Below are 13,536 nucleotides of genomic sequence, written 5' to 3'. Positions count from 1 at the left end.
GAAAGCTGTCCGGGAACCTCAAGTAGATAGAAATATTTCACTCTTTTCTTCAACAGTAGTCAATTGACTAAAATAGAATCCACAAGGGACTTTATACATATTATTTGCAGGACCGTTGCTTCAGGGAAATGGATTCAAAGTACGACGTGGCTGTGCAGATACTTGCAATTTTTCAGCCTTCACTGGATCGCATATTTATGAGCTATGAGAGGCTACGTGAAGCTGTACAAGTTGCTGGGAAGCCTAACTTTAGTAAGCCTGTATACATGCAAACCTACCTTCCAGATCGAAACCCACAAAATCTACACCGCACTCATCTACATGGGTCTATCATAACAGACGACTTACTAGTTCCTACTGCGGAGCTGGTCGGCCATTCATCGACATACCAAGAGAAAAAGGATCTGCCCCCTCCACACTCATCTTCCGTTCTGGCGTGCAGCCCTGAAGGAGCTGCTGGTGTCTCGCTCCGTTGGAGAACTCTAGTCTTGCCCGAGATGTGGGACGCTTGCCGCCGAGACACCACTTATGTCTATTCCAGTACAGACAGTTTCTTCTGGACTTGGTGCACTGCCGGCCTTTCTGATTATGGACTGCCCCACAGACACCCCAATATACATGGCTCCTGTCTTGAGATTTTCTCCTGGCATTCTGATTAAGAGGGCCGAATATGCCGGCGGAATATGCTTGTCTACACTTGGCATCTGTGAACGCAGCGCAGCTGAGCAGCCTCTTCACTTGCCGCAACTAAAATGGCCACCAGATTCACACCACAAACTGCTCGCTCTATCCAAGGATGGAGTGGGCTAACGCCTGTGGATCCTGACCTGTCTGTTTCCTATGGCTACTGAGTTAGAATGCCACTACTAATTTGATCGGCTAATCTGCACTTTGAATAATAACCACAGCCTGATTTATTGCTATAATGCACACTACAATACTCATCTTAGTTCATAGCAATTGATTGGGAGCCAACCTACCAGCCTACTACAGTGTACTGTTACTGTTCCATGCCTCCCGTTACTGTTTTGGCCCTTTTGGCCTTTTCTGTTGTTTCACTTTGTTTTTATTTATTTTTATTCTTATCTATAAAATGGCAGCAAATTTTGTATCACACCTTAACCCCACTGATGTTCAGTATTTGGTCTACTTCATACAGGAACCTCTAAACTCCCTCCCTAAACTAAAACCCTTAATGACCAATACATGGGCGGGCAGCGTATGTCTATGCTCCTATACTCATAAGTCTGTAGAATAACCTACTCATACTATACTGTTTAATGCAAAGATGTATCTAGAGGGGATATTTCCAGGGTCACAATTACAGGTATTAGAAGGGGTAATAATGGAATACAAAGACCGCCCCCCTCCCAGGGATAGCCACCGCACACTTATTTTGGGAAATCCATCAACCGGGACTGATAAAATTAATGCTTTAGATAGGGCTTACTGTTACATCAATGGTGTTTGTTATGATTGGAGTCACGCTGCTTGCTACTGTTAATGTGTTGACATTGAGGTGGTTTATGTGCAAAATTAATCAGCTGAACAGGGGTATATCCCTATTAAGTACTATTCAGACTCCCACTAGCTTAGCATAAGTGCCCAAACCCCAATGTATAGTAGTATAATATACACTCCAAAGCTTGCAGTCCTACATGTATAGTTTACGGATAGGATTGATTACTATTTTATTCTATATGAAGGCTCCATTTGTTTGATTTCTTTTTCAAGTACTGAACACATTGGGAGATGAGTTTAACACTTCTTCCGTGTAATATTTTTATTCTGCAAAATGCATATCTCTTATACAGGTCTCCACTTTTGTTAACACAGAGCAGCTGGGGTGGAATCTCTGTTTAATAGAGGGCTCATAGGATGGGCACATGACTCAAAAGAGATAACACTCCCACTTTGGGAAAAGCATTTTTAAACATGAAATACCCTTTACTTTTAGGTTTTTTTTGTGCGTCATAGAAACCTTATATAACCACTTAACATTGCTTGCTTATCTTAATATCATTGAGAGACTTATTCAGCTTGTATAGAGGATTCCACTTTTCTAATATTACAAGTCAATTGTCACTGCCATCTCTTCAAGGGAACGCCCGTGTATCTAGAAGTAACTTTATGCTTGACTATCTGTTCTGCTTATCAAGTGCCCTTAGGACTCTAACTACCTTAGAAGAGTACTCATACATCACTGTAAAGCAGTACAATATCTGCCCTAACACTAACAGTTACCCATATCTAGTCTATGGAAAGAAATGATTATTCCATGTTTGCTTGGTTTTTTTTGGGGTTTTTTTTGTGTTTGTATTTTAGGTTAAGTTTAAATAATATTAAAAACCCCAATATTGTTGTACTGACACATAATTTATCAATCCTTTGAAAACGCTCAATGTCACAATTTCAACTGTGCTCTTTATTTTTACATATATGCCAATGTATGATACCTTAAAGGGATACTGAACCAATTTTTTTTTCATGATTCAGATAGAGCATGCAATTTTAAGCAACTTTCTAATTTACTTCTGTTATCAATTTTTCTTCATTCCCTTGATATCTTTATTTGAAAAAGAAGGCATCTAAGCTAAGGAGCCAGGAAATTTGTGGTTCAGAACCATGGACAGCATTTGTTTATTCGTGCTGTCTAATCAGCAAGGACAACCCAGGTTGTTAACCAAAAATGGGCCGGCATCTAAACTTACATTCTTGCTTTTCAAATAAACATACCAAGAGAATGAAGAAAATTTGATAATAGGAGTAAATTAGAAAGTTGGTTAAAATTGCATGCTCTATCTGAATCACGAAAGAAAAAATTTGGGTTCAGTGTCCCTTTAACCTTTTAACGCCGTTATGCCGTTCTATTCCGTCATATTTACACTGGGCTTTAAAGCCGTTATGACGGAATAGAACGTCATAACAAACGGCTGTCCTGAAGCCTTCTGCGCTTCAAGGACTTGATCACGGTCTGGAGGGCGTTCCTAGGGTTGTAGGGACGCCCCCCAGATGCGATCCAATAATTGAAATCTTGCGATCGTATGCACGATCGCGTAGTTTCAATTTGTCTACATCGGAACAGGTGTTCCGATGTAGACACTTTAACCCTGTCACGAAAGGGTTAATTTACTGTATTGTTGATGTTTCTTACTAATGGAGATTTGTCAGTTCTCGCTCACTTGGGCTGATTCCCACTAATTGGAAGGTAGTGTCAGTCATCCATCTATCTGTTAAAAGTATTTTAGTGAGGAAGATACATAGAGATGTGGTTCTATTATTGTTGTTTCTGCCTCTTAACTCACCCTGCGAGGTGGGCTGATGATTCCATTTGTATTACTGTACCCTTTATTGGTTATAAATAATAAAAAAAAAAAATTATATGGATAAGTGGTCACATGTATTTCATGAGGAGTGTTTTAGAGCCACCTTTCTATGTATGAGCTTATAAGCCAGAATGTTAAACATGTTCAAGACATTAATAGGTCTCTATAAAATGTAGTGATGCTGATGACAGCCCAAAGCAAATTCAAGGTATGTTTGGCGTTGACAGAGGTGGCAAGAAGTATATAAGTTTGTTAGTCAGTTCATATGAACACTGCCATTGGCATACACTGTGGTCATCTATCAGATTTTAATGGGAATTAAAATATTTAAACATTTTTTTTATTTATTTAGTTTTTAAATAAGTGTAAAACTATATATATATATTTAGATAAAAGTGTAAATATTGTTTTACAGACATTATCTACCACAACGTCTCAACTCAATTTCTCTCATACTATTAGTAATCCTTTGGATTTCCCTCAACAACGAGGTTAAAGGGACATTCCAGTCAAAATTTAAATGTACATAGATTAATTACATATTTGAATAGAAACATATTTGCAATATACATGTTAGCAAAAATGCTTCTAGTAAAAGTTATCATTGTTTTAGTGTTAACATTTTTCTCTGCACGTGCATGTGAAGCACAGCTAGAAATTCTCAGTGCACCTACATTTTAAATACTGCAGCTGCTCAGATCATCACTGGGGCTTGTATCATGTCAGCAATTAAAAAATTGAGTCATTACCAGATGGTACAAGCACATTAGGCTCTCCGAGCAAGTGCTGTGTTTAAAATGCTGGTGCACGGTGCATACTTAAATACACTTTTGAAACAGCTATAGCTTTTATTAGAAGCATTTTTGCTAATGCATGTATATTACAAAAATGCTTCTGTTCAATACCGAAATGCACCCATGTGGTTTCCAATTGTGGCTGGAATATCCCTTTAAACTGTCTGGACCTTTGTGGTTCAGAACCATGGACAGCATTTGTTTATTCGTGCTGTCTAATCAGCAAGGACAACCCAGGTTGTTAACCAAAAATGGGCCGGCATCTAAACTTACATTCTTGCTTTTCAAATAAACATACCAAGAGAATGAAGAAAATTTGATAATAGGAGTAAATTAGAAAGTTGGTTAAAATTGCATGCTCTATCTGAATCACGAAAGAAAAAATTTGGGTTCAGTGTCCCTTTAACCTTTTAACGCCGTTATGCCGTTCTATTCCGTCATATTTACACTGGGCTTTAAAGCCGTTATGACGGAATAGAACGTCATAACAAACGGCTGTCCTGAAGCCTTCTGCGCTTCAAGGACTTGATCACGGTCTGGAGGGCGTTCCTAGGGTTGTAGGGACGCCCCCCAGATGCGATCCAATAATTGAAATCTTGCGATCGTATGCACGATCGCGTAGTTTCAATTTGTCTACATCGGAACAGGTGTTCCGATGTAGACACTTTAACCCTGTCACGAAAGGGTTAATTTACTGTATTGTTGATGTTTCTTACTAATGGAGATTTGTCAGTTCTCGCTCACTTGGGCTGATTCCCACTAATTGGAAGGTAGTGTCAGTCATCCATCTATCTGTTAAAAGTATTTTAGTGAGGAAGATACATAGAGATGTGGTTCTATTATTGTTGTTTCTGCCTCTTAACTCACCCTGCGAGGTGGGCTGATGATTCCATTTGTATTACTGTACAATTTATTGGTTATAAATAATAAAAAAAAAAAATTATATGGATAAGTGGTCACATGTATTTCATGAGGAGTGTTTTAGAGCCACCTTTCTATGTATGAGCTTATAAGCCAGAATGTTAAACATGTTCAAGACATTAATAGGTCTCTATAAAATGTAGTGATGCTGATGACAGCCCAAAGCAAATTCAAGGTATGTTTGGCGTTGACAGAGGTGGCAAGAAGTATATAAGTTTGTTAGTCAGTTCATATGAACACTGCCATTGGCATACACTGTGGTCATCTATCAGATTTTAATGGGAATTAAAATATTTAAACATTTTTTTTATTTATTTAGTTTTTAAATAAGTGTAAAACTATATATATATATTTAGATAAAAGTGTAAATATTGTTTTACAGACATTATCTACCACAACGTCTCAACTCAATTTCTCTCATACTATTAGTAATCCTTTGGATTTCCCTCAACAACGAGGTTAAAGGGACATTCCAGTCAAAATTTAAATGTACATAGATTAATTACATATTTGAATAGAAACATATTTGCAATATACATGTTAGCAAAAATGCTTCTAGTAAAAGTTATCATTGTTTTAGTGTTAACATTTTTCTCTGCACGTGCATGTGAAGCACAGCTAGAAATTCTCAGTGCACCTACATTTTAAATACTGCAGCTGCTCAGATCATCACTGGGGCTTGTATCATGTCAGCAATTAAAAAATTGAGTCATTACCAGATGGTACAAGCACATTAGGCTCTCCGAGCAAGTGCTGTGTTTAAAATGCTGGTGCACGGTGCATACTTAAATACACTTTTGAAACAGCTATAGCTTTTATTAGAAGCATTTTTGCTAATGCATGTATATTACAAAAATGCTTCTGTTCAATACCGAAATGCACCCATGTGGTTTCCAATTGTGGCTGGAATATCCCTTTAACCCCTTAATGACCGAGGACGTGCAGGGTACGTCCTCAAAAAAAAGGCAGTTAATGCCTGAGGACGTACCCTGCACGTCCTCGGTGTGGAAAGCAGCTGGAAGCGATCCTGCTCGCTTCCAGCTGCTTTCCGGTTATTGCAGTGATGCCTCGATATGGAGGCATCCTGCAATAACACTGTCTGGCCATCCGATGCAGAGAGAGCCACTCTGTGGCCCTCTCTGCACCGGACATCGATGGCCGGTATCGTTGGTGGGTGGGAGCCGACTTGGGAGGCGGGTGGGCGGCCATCGATGGGCCGGGTAATGTAGAGGGGGGCGGGATCGGGGGCAGGGCTGATGGGGGCGCGCATGGGCGCGCGCGCGTGCACGGGGGGCGGCGGGCGGGCGCGTGCACGGGGCGGGAGCGGGTGGGAACGCTACACTACAGAAACTATAACTTGTTAAAAATTTGAAAAATGCTGTATTAAAATTATAATATATATAAATCGGAGGTATCTAGGAGGGGGTGGGGGGTTGGTCTTTGCTGGGGCAGGGAGCTACACTACAGAAAAGGGGAAAAAATAAAAAATATCAGTCATTTTATTCTAAACTGGGTACTGGCAGACAGCTGCCAGTACCCAAGATGGCGGCCATTAAGGCAGAGGGGGAGAGTTAGAGAGCTGTTTGGTGGGGGATCAGTCAGGTTGGGGGCTAAAGGGGGGTCCTACAGAGCAGCATATGTAAATATGCCTTTTCTTAAAAAAAAAGCCCAAATATAGCTTTTATTTTAGTACTGGCAGAGTTTCTGCCAGTACTTAAGATGGCGGGGACAATTGTGGGGTGGGGGAGGGAAGAGAGCTGTTTGGGAGGGATCAGGGGGTCTGATGTTTCAGGTGGGAGGCTAAGCTCTACACTAAAGCTAAAATTAACCCTGCAAGCTCCCTACAAGCTACCTAATTAACCCCTTCACTGCTAGCCATAATACGCGTGATGCGCATTTAGCGGCCTAAGTACCAAAAAGCAACGCCAAAGCCATATGTGTCTGCTATTTCTGAACAAAGGGGATAACAGAGAAAAATTTACAACCATTTATGCCATAATTGCACAAGCTGTTTGTAAATAATTTCAGTGAGAAACAAAAAGTTTGTGAAAAAGGGAACTTTTTTTTTTATTTGATCGCATTTGGCGGTGAAATGGTGGCATGCAATATACCAAAATGGGCCTAGATCAATACTTTGGGTTGTCTGCTACACTACACTAAAGCTAAAATTAACCCTACAAGCTCCCTACAAGCTCCCTAATTAACCCCTGCACTGCTGGGCATAATACACGTGTGGTGCACAGCGGCATTTAGCGGCCTTCTATTTACCAAAAAGCAATGCCAAAGCCATATATGTCTGCTATTTCTGAACAATGGGGATCCCAGAGAAAAATTTACAACCATTTATGCCATAATTGCACAAGCTGTTTGTAAATAATTTCAGTGAGAAACCGAAAGTTTGTGAAAAAGTGAACAATTTTTTGTATTTGATCGCATTTGGCGGTGAAATGGCGGCATGAAATATACCAAAATTGGCCTAGATCAATACTTTGGGATGTCTTCTAAAAAAAAATATATACATGTCAAGGGATATTCAGGGATTCCTGAAAGATATCAGTGTCCCAATGTAACTAGCGCTAATCTTGAATAAAATGGTTTGGAAATAGCAAAGTGCTACTTGTATTTATGGCCCTATAACTTGCAAAAAAAGCAAAGAACATGTAGACATTGGGTATTTCTAAACTCAGGACAAAATTTAGAAACTATTTAGCATGGGTGTTTTTTGGTGGTTGTAGATGTGTTACAGATTTTGGGGGTCAAAGTTAGAAAAAGTGTGTTTTTTTTCCATTTTTTTCTCATATTTTATAATTTGTTTTACAATAAATTATAAGATATGATGAAAATAATGGTATCTCTGGAAAGTCCATTTAATGGCGAGAAAAACGGTATATAATATGTGTGGGTACAGTAAATGAGCAAGAGGAAAATTACAGCTAAACACAAACACCGCAAAAATGTAAAAATAGCCTTGGTCCCAAACGGACAGAAAATGGAAAAGTGCTGTGGTCATTAAGGGGTTAAACTGTCTGGACCTTAGTCTCATACTGCGCTGAAAGTCTCTACCAAACTGTGTGACACTGACACATATTCTCTTTCTCTCTGTTTTCCTCTTTCCCACAGTCATCCAGACTCTGTCAGTCCCCGGGGGTCACAAAATTCCCGCCCCTAACACTGTCTCCAGCAGTGGCTCTTCTCATTGGATATTGTATAAAATAAAAAAACGACTATCATTGGCTAAGCACATCTGACACAATCAGTCTCCATGGCTATAGTGTGCGACTGGGCCCGCCTCCGCCAAACTTAATACACTACAGGCTGCTAACCGCAGCATACATACCGACCCCTCCCCCCACACACAGCCCCCAGAACAGCAATCTGGCTCTGCTTGTGTTCCCCAAAAACAACAAAACTCTCGTCCTGCTTATTCTGCTGCTCACAGATCACATAATAACAAATACTGGTCGCTAGTTTACAGTCAGTTTTTCACACAGACCGAAACAACCTGCCCATATAAAATATAAAAAACGTGCAGATACAACCCCCATATAAAGTATAGTAGGCTCCATTACAGACAGCCCCTCATAGTTATCAAGAAGTCCGCAACAACCCCCATGCACATCACAGGAGTATCGTCCTCCCTAATGATAACAACTGTGTCATAAAACAGACAACCCTGTTAAAGACACAAAATCCGACAAACACACAAAACAGACACAGACAAAATGTGTCCCAAATCACACGGGACATAAATTCTCAAACTTTTCTTAACACACATTCAATACATTCTGGGCCAGGTCCCATTCAACCATTCACACGAAGAAAAGAGCAACTGCTCCGCATCATAATTACAACCAGTAAGTCCTCTAAACAAAAACAAACTCTAAAGCCACGAGTGGATCTCACAAACTAGGCCCCTGCACTGTCACAGACTCACATCTGGAAGCACATCAGCACAGTATACTCGGTCTGCACATCTGTGCTCAGATCCCCAGCTGCCCCCTCCTCTTTTCCAGCCGAAATGCAAAGTTTGCAAGTTTCATGCAATGCATTGTGAGTGACACAGAAGTATCCCCCGACCTCCCCCCACTGTCTAGGAACTTACCTGTAACAGGTGGGGTGGAGTAAAGTTGAACTGGCCACAGAACTACTCTAATTTGCCCCTCAGTTGAGAGTCTCCTCCCAGCGCTGACTGCATTTCCTATGGAGAGGAAAAGGAGGGGAGATAGAAGCTGAAGCTCTAGTGAGAAATGTAATGAGTGGATTTCACGTCTGCTGAGAGCGCTAAATAAATAGATCTGTTTGAATAAGGTGTAACGAGAAACTTCATGGCTGAGCTTCACAGATTATTACTGGAAACTACTGAGAAGAAGGGATAGGTATAAACAGTGTAGGACACGGTGCTATTTAAAAACCGAAAGGGAAATTATGGAGATTAACAGGAAAGGAGGGAACAATTGAATGAAGATAACAGAAACCATAAAATCTGTTGCAAAAAAATAATCATTCACTTTTGAAACTGGTAAATCCTATGAAAAACACCATTAGCATGACTTTTAGTGATTTAAATATAATAATAGGCATGTAAAATGTGAGATTATATAGAACAGTTTTACAATACATATTTAGAGAATGGAAACGAAAAAGAAAATTTAAATTTACAAAACCCTTTATGCAAACTACTTGGGTCTGGAAATTTTTTGAAATAGTTTGGATTTTCACGACAAGGAAGTTGGTTTCTTATTCAAGCTGTTTCTTATTCGTGAAATTCTGTTTCTTATTCATGGAAGTTGGTTTCTTCTTCAATTTTTTTGTCAGACTGCTTTAAATTGACTTTAAAATAAAAAAATAGGTTTTATTAAAATAATAATATGATTCATATAATGTAGTTACACAGAGGTGGAATCTCTTTATATAACAATTAGATATACAAACTTGAAAAAAGGGCATACAAATATTACTATTTTGAATAAGTAACATATATTTTCAAAGGGTTAATAACCATTGGGCCACTGATTTCACTATGAATATATACAGGGTAGATCCCCCTCCATGCCATGCAATTGTTTTTAGCCTGGCCCAATGGTGTTTTTGGCACAGAAATTGATGCCAACCCTGGCATAGATAACATAATTCTCATTTTTGAATAAGTAACAGATACTTTCAAAGGGTTAATAACCATTGGGCCACTGATTTTACTATGAATATCTACAGGGTAGATCCCCCTCCATGCCATGCAATTGTTTTTGGCACATAAATTGATGCCAACCCTGGCATAGGTGACATAATGCTCATTTTTTAATAAGTAACAGATACTTTCAAAGGGTTAATAACCATTGGGCCACTAATTTCACTATGAATTTATACAGGGTAGATCCCCCTCCATGTCATGCAATTGTTTTTAGCCTGGCCCAATGGTGTTTTTGGCACAGAAATTGATGCCAACCCTGGCATAGGTGACATATTTCTCATTTTGAATAAGTAACAGATATTTTCAAAGGGTTAATAACCATTGGGCCACTGATTTTACTATGCATATATACAGGGTAGATCCCCTTCCATGACATGCAATTGTTTTTAGCCTGGCCCAATGGTGTTTTTGGCAAATAAATTGATGCCAACCCTGGCATAGGTGACATCATTCTCATTTTTGAATAAGTAACAGATATTTTCAAAGGGTTAATAACCATTGGGCCACTGATTTCACTATGAATTTATACAGGGTAGATTCCCCTCCATGTCATGCAATTGTTTTTAGCCTGGCCCAATGGTGTTTTTGGCACAGAAATTGATGCCAACCCTGGCATAGGTGACATATTTCTCGTTTTGAATAAGTAACAGATATTTTCAAAGGGTTAATAACCATTGGGCCACTGATTTCAATATAAATATATACAGGTTAGATCCCCCTCCATGTCATGCAATTGTTTTTAGCCTGGCCCAATGGTGTTTTTGGCACAGAAATTGATGCCAACCCTGGCATAGGTGACATATTTCTCTTTTGAATAAGTAACATATATTTTCAAAGGGTTAATAACCATTGGGCCACTGATTTTACTATGCATATATACAGGGTAGATCCCCCTCCATGACATGCAATTGTTTTTAGCCTGGCCCAATGGTGTTTCGGGCACAGAAATTGATGCCAACACTGGCATAGGTGACATAATTCTCATTTTTGAATAAGTAACAGATATTTTCAAAGGGTTAATAACCATTGGGCCACTGATTTCACTATGAATTTATACAGGGTAGATCCCCCTCAATGTCATGCAATTGTTTTTAGCCTGGCCCAATGGTGTTTTTGGCACAGAAATTGATGCCAACACTGGCATAGGTGCTCTAATTCTCATTTTTGAATAAGTAGCATATATTTTCAAAGGGTTAATAACCATTGGGCCACTGATTTCACTTTGAATATATACAGGGCAGATCCCCTTCCATGCCATGCAATTGTTTTTAGCCTGGCACAATGGTGTTTTGGCACAGAAATTGATGCCAACCCTGGCATAGGTGACATCATTCTCATTTTTGAATAAGTAACAGATAATTTCAAAGGGCTAATAACCATTGGGCCACTAATTTCACTATGAATTTATATAGGGTAGATCCCCTCCATGTCATGCAATTGTTTTTAGCCTGGCCCAATGGTGTTTTTGGCACAGAAATTGATGCCAACCCTGGCATAGGTGACACATTTCTCGTTTTGAATAAGTAATAGATATTTTCAAAGGGTTAATAACCATTGGGCCACTGATTTCAATATAAATATATACAGGTTAGATCTCCCTCCATGACATGCAATTGTTTTTAGCATGGCCCAATGGTGTTTTGGGCACAGAAATTGATGCTAACACTGGCATAGGCGCTCTAATTCTCATTTTTGAATAAGTAACAGATATTTTCAAAGGGTCAATAACCATTGGGCCACTGATTACACTATGAATATACACAGGGTAGATCCCCCTCCATGACATGCAATTGTTTTTAGCCTGGCCCAATGTGTTTTTGGCACAGAAATCGAAGCCAACCCTGGCATTGGTGTTGCAATTCTCATTTTTTAATAAGTAACTGATATTTTCAAAGGGTTAATAACCATTGGGCCACTGATTTCACTTTGAATATACAGGGTAGATCCCCCTCCATGCCATGCAGTTATTTTTTGCCTGGCCCAATGGTGTTTTGGGCACAGAAATTGATGCCAACCCTGGCATAGGTGACATAATTCTCATTTTTGAATAAGTAACAGATATTTTCAAAGGGTTAATAACCATTGAGCCACTGATTTCACTATGAATATACACAGGGTAGATCCTCCTCCATGACATGCAATTGTTTTTAGCCTGGCCCAATGGTGTTTTGGGCACAGAAATTGATGCCAACAATGGCATAGGTGCTCTAATTCTCATTTTTGAATAAGTAACATATTTTCAAAGGGTTAATAACCATTGGGCCACTGATTTCACTATGAATATATACAGGGTAGATCCCCCTCCATTCCATGCAATTGTTTTTATCATGGCCCAATGGTCTTTTTGGCACAGAAATTGATGCCAACCCTGGCATAGATAATATAATTCTCATTTTTGAATAAGTAACATATATTTTCAAAGGGTTAATAACCATTGGGCCACTGATTTCACTATGAATATATACAGGGCAGATCCCCTTACATGACATGCAATTGTTTTTACCCTGGCCTAATTGTGTTTCGGGCACAGAAATTGATGCCAACACTGGCATAGGTGACATAATTCTCATTTTTTAATAAGTAACATATATTTTCAAAGGGTTAATAACCATTGGGCCACTGATTTCACTATGAATTTATACAGGGTAGATCCCCCTCCATGTCATGCAATTGTTTTTAGCCTGGCCCAATGGTGTTTTTGGCACAGAAATTGATGCCAACCCTGGCATATGTGACATATTTCTCATTTTGAATAAGTAACAGATATTTTCAAAGGGTTAATAACCATTGGGCCACTGATTTTACTATGCATATATACAGAGTAGATCCCCTTCCATGACATGCAATTGTTTTTAGCCTGGCCCAATGGTGTTTTTGGCAAATAAATTGATGCCAACCCTGGCATAGGTGACATCATTCTCATTTTTGAATAAGTAACAGATATTTTCAAAGGGTTAATAACCATTGGGCCACTGATTTCACTATGAATTTATACAGGGTAGATTCCCCTCCATGTCATGCAATTGTTTTTAGCCTGGCCCAATGGTGTTTTTGGCACAGAAATTGATGCCAACCCTGGCATAGGTGACATATTTCTCGTTTTGAATAAGTAACAGATATTTTCAAAGGGTTAATAACCATTGGGCCACTGATTTCAATATAAATATATACAGGTTAGATCCCCCTCCATGTCATGCAATTGTTTTTAGCCTGGCCCAATGGTGTTTTTGGCACAGAAATTGATGCCAACCCTGGCATAGGTGACATATTTCTCGTTTTGAATAAGTAACATATATTTTCAAAGGGT

The 13,536-nt window shown here is 39.2% G+C and overlaps 1 protein-coding gene across 3 annotated transcripts in view; it reads right to left on the bottom strand.

Annotated features, from left to right (window-relative positions):
* The window catches only part of CCDC102A (coiled-coil domain containing 102A), a 365,633-nt gene that overhangs the window by 226,624 nt on the left and 125,473 nt on the right, over positions 1 to 13,536 (bottom strand). The window contains exon 1 of one of the 3 annotated variants that reach the window (XM_053702734.1): positions 9,144 to 9,270. The exons of 1 other annotated variant lie outside the window; for it this stretch is intronic. The gene's annotated coding sequence lies outside the window, so the exon portion shown is untranslated. Of the gene's footprint in view, positions 1 to 8,975; positions 9,085 to 9,143; positions 9,271 to 13,536 lie in introns of those variants that run through there. One more of the 3 variants, XM_053702742.1, reaches the window with a different exon arrangement.

Source organism: Bombina bombina, chromosome 1 (assembly GCF_027579735.1).
Source record: "Bombina bombina isolate aBomBom1 chromosome 1, aBomBom1.pri, whole genome shotgun sequence".
Classification (NCBI taxonomy): domain Eukaryota; kingdom Metazoa; phylum Chordata; class Amphibia; order Anura; family Bombinatoridae; genus Bombina; species Bombina bombina.
Note: the sequence above shows the minus strand (reverse complement) of the source record. Positions and strands in the feature narration are given on the sequence as shown.